Raw genomic sequence first — 4,291 nt, forward strand, 5'->3', positions numbered from 1 at the left:
CTCAGGCAATCCACTCACCTCAGCCTCTCAAAGGCACGGGATTACAGGCTGAGCCACCGAGCCCAGCTTGTTGTTGTTTTTTGAGTTGGAGTCTCACTCTGTCGTCCAGACTGGAGTGCAGTGGCACATTCCCGGCCACTGTAGCCTCGACCTGCTGGGCTCCGGTGATCCTTCTGCCTCAGCCTTCCAAGTAACCGGAACTACAGGCGCATGCTACCCCGCCCGGCTAATTTTTGATTTGTTGTAGAGTTGAGGGCTCACCAAGTTGCCTGGGTGGGTCTCGAACCCACGGACTCAGGTAGTCCACTTGCCTTGGTCTCCCAAAGTGCTGAGATTACAGGCTGAGCCACTGAGTCTGGTCTCTTCATCTTTATCTTAAAAAACAAAAACAAAAAAACCCTCCAGGCCAGGTGCAGGGGCTTATGCCTGCAATCCCAGCACTTTGGAAGGCTGAGGAAGGATGACTGCTTGAGGCCAGGAGTTCAAGACCAGCCTGGGCAACATAGCGAGACCCTGTCTCTACAAAAAATTTAAAAATTAGCGAGGTGTAGTAGCAATGCCTGTAGTCTCAGCCACTTGGGAGGCTGAGGAGGGAGGACTCCTTGAGCCCAGAAGATAGAGGCTGCAGTGAGTTATGATTGTGCCACTGCACTCTAGCTTGGGCAACAGAGTGAGATTTTGTCTCTAAATAAATGAATAAACAAAATATTTTTTAAAGTGACAGATGCAGTGGCTCACACCTGTAATCCCAGAACATTTGGGAGGCTGAGGTGGAAGGATCTCTTAAGGTCCAGAGTTTGAGACTGGCCTGGGCAACATATCAAGACTCCATCACTACAAACAAACAAAAAACCTAAAACCCAAAAAAACCATACTGTGCATTTAAATGAGACTTGAAGACAGTATAATTAGCTGCATGTATTTAATCCACCATCTTTGAAAAAGAGTGCAACTCATCTCTTGCTTCCTCTCTTCTGACAGTCCATGTGCCACAAGGCAACCAGACTGATCCTATAAAAATGTAAATTAGACCAAGGCACCTCCCTATTTAAAGGCCTCTAATAGCTTTCCACTATGCTTTGAATTCTTTTTAAAATCTCCATTGTGGCCACCCAAACTCTTCATGTTCCAGCCCTCCCTGCCTCTCCTCAATCATAGCACACAAACTACCCCAGGACAGAAACCTCCTTTCTGTACCTGGGACATGCCAAGCTCTTTCCACCTCAGGGCCTTTGCACTTACTGGTCCCCCTGTCTAGTTACATGACTATTTAAATAGCATGGGCTTAGAATGCACTTAGCCCACAACTCTTTACATTTCGGGATCCTTATCAAACACCATTTCTCAACAGAAACTTTCTCTGGCCACTCCCAACCTAATATAGCAAGCTCCTCCCACTGTTTTTCACAACACCTTATTTTCTTCATAGCAGCACTTAAATAAGATAATTATAACCTGGAAAGGTCATTTTCTGCTTATTATCTGTTTCCTGTGCTATAATGTAAGTCTCTCCCCTCCCCTCCCCCCCTGCAGTCTGGGTGACAGAGTGAGACTCCAACTCAAAAAAAAAAAAAAGAATCCCTATCTCCTGAGCATCTAGCACAGTGCCTGGCACATAAATAGAAACTGATAAAGTTGAACAGGGTGCAGCCAGCCAAATCCTTTGATTTGTGGACATGGAAGGGCATGTTTAGGTTAGAACCTTGTCCATGGTTTCACTGCAATCTAGTAATTTCCATTATGGTAATGCTTTCCAAACTCAAACTCCAATGTGCAAACAAATCACAAGGGAATTCACTTAGGGATTCTGTCAATGCAGGTTTTCATTCACTTGGTTTGGCCAGAGCATGCAATTCTATATTTCGTTCTTTTTTTTTTGAGTTAGATTCTCTTTCCGTGGCCCAGGCTGGAGTGCAGTGGCATGCCCACGACCACCACAGCCTCGACCTGCTGGGCTCAGGCAATCCTTCCATCTCAGCCTTCCAAGTAGCAGGAACCATAAGCACACACCTCCATGCCAGGCTAATTTCTTTGATTTATTGTAGAGATGAGGTCTCACCATGTTGTCCAGGCTGGTCTCAAACATATGGGCTCAGGCAATCCTCTCACTTTGGCCTCCCAAAGTGCTGGGATTATAGGTGTCAGTCATCAGACCCAGCCTAATTCTGTATTTCTTTTTTTTTTTTTGAGTTGGAGTCTCACTCTGTCACCCAGACTGTAGTGCAGTGGCTGCAGCCTCAACCTGCTGGGCTGTGGCGATCCTTCTGCCTCAACCTTCTAAGTAGCTGGAACTACGGGCGTGCACTACCACACCCGGCTAATTTTTTATTTATTGTGGAGATGAGGTCTCACTAAGTTGCCCAGGTGAACCCGCAGGCTCAGGCAATCCACTCACCTCAGTCTCCCAAAGCGTGGGATTACAGGCTAGGCCACCGAGCCCGGCTCTAATTCTGTATTTCTAACAAGCTTCCCAGTGATGCTGCTGTTGTGGTTAGGTGGACCACACTTTGAGTAGCAAAACTCTATGTAAAGTCAACCTGTCAAGTCACTCAAGAATTTTTTTTTTTTTTTTGAGTCAGTCTCACTCTGTTGCCCAGGCTAGAGTGCAGTGGCACACTCACGGCCATTGCAACCTTGACCTGCTGGACTCAGGTGAGCCTTCCACATCAGCCTTCCAAGTAGATGGAACCACAGGTGTGTGCCATCACACCCAGTAATTTTTGATTAATTTATTGTAAAGATGAGGTCTTGCCAAGTTGCCCAGGTCTCACCAAGTTGCCCAGGCTGGTGTCAAACCCCTAAGCTCAGGCAATCCTCTTGCTTCTGCCTCTCAAAGTGCTGGGATTATAGGCATGAGCCACCACACCCAGCCTCACACATCACAACTTATGACATTTTGCACCTCCATTATGCTTTCAGCCTGCACCAACTCTTGGTAAAAACAAAGTTCGTCATATTGCCATCCTTTGTGTAAAGGTCTGAAAGTACAATTGATTCTCATTATTCGTGGTAGTTTTGTTCTATAAAGCAGCCAGAACACTACATTAGCCAATACCTATTTAGTTCCTAGAGGAAACATAGGGTTAGGTTCCTGTGAGCCTCTGGTCAAAACACTTTCATCAACCAATCAATATACAACCTCGTTTCTGTTTAAAGACGTCTTATATATGTTGTTGATTAATTAACACTGAACTCACAGCTAACAGTTCTTTAACGTCTGCCTGAATGAAGCTTATCTAACACAAATATTTCTCTGTAAGGCACATCACAGTATTCTGGTGATAAAGGACACCAGAGAACACTTTAGCACTAGGCTTGGGGTCATTTTAAACAGTGAAACCACCAACAAAAAGCACAAAAATGCAAAAATGTAGCAGTAAATATACCGTGAAATGACACCTGCTTACAGTATGAGAGTTCAAACAAGAAAAGAGAGCATTTCCTTGTCCAACCTCACCTTGCAACTGTGCACTCAGATATCTCATCACTGTGCACATACCTACCTAAGACCATTAAAGTGCTGTCAGTACTCATTTGGGAGTTCCTAATCAATTTTAGTGAATAGGCAAATTCTCAAATATGGAACCCATGAATAATGAGGATCAACTATACCTCCTTGTAGTATCAAGGGCTGCCCATATCTCATTTGCCAGACTCAGTGCCCAAGTTCATGTTTTCCTTCCTCGCATCCTTCTTTTTTTTTTTTTTTTTGAGTTGGAGTCTCACTCTGTCACCCAGACTGGAGTGCAGTGGCCGCTCCCGGCCACCGCAGCCTCACCTGCTGGGCTCCAGCGATCCTTCCGCCTCAGCCTCCCGAGTAGCCGGAATTACAGGCATGCGCTACCACGCCCGGCTAATTTTTTGATTTATTGTAGAGATGAGGTCTCGCTGCCCAGGCGGGTCTCAAACCTGCGGGCTCAGGCAATCCACTCCCGGCATCTCTCTTGGCTTCCGCTTCTCCAATCCGAGCATCTTTTTGAACCTGAGCTGTTCGAGCCTTGCCCAGAGAGTGCAAATAGTCCTGTGGGAGAGGAATAGAAATCGGAGTCCTCAAGAGGGTTTAAGAGACAGGAGCTGAGAAGTGGGGAAAGATTAACTGCCTAGTTTTACCTGATCATCGTGAATGTCCTTTAGGGTGTAGCTAACCACACTGATGCCCATGTTAACCAGATCTGAGGAAGCCACTTTGAAAACTTGCTCTGAGAATTTCTGCCGGTCCTTATAGATCTCCTGTGGATGACGGGAAGAAGAAATATAAGCTCTCAGATCCACTGTCTCTCACAGACTAGCT

General features: G+C 45.9%; 1 protein-coding gene across 2 annotated transcripts in view; it reads right to left on the bottom strand.

Annotated features, from left to right (window-relative positions):
• The window catches only part of FLOT1 (flotillin 1), a 15,755-nt gene that overhangs the window by 8,789 nt on the left and 2,675 nt on the right, over nt 1-4,291 (bottom strand). The gene's annotated exons all lie outside the window — the stretch shown is intronic.

This window comes from Carlito syrichta, unplaced genomic scaffold (assembly GCF_000164805.1).
Source record: "Carlito syrichta isolate Samal-C Ts95f unplaced genomic scaffold, Tarsius_syrichta-2.0.1 Scaffold303666, whole genome shotgun sequence".
Taxonomy (NCBI): domain Eukaryota; kingdom Metazoa; phylum Chordata; class Mammalia; order Primates; family Tarsiidae; genus Carlito; species Carlito syrichta.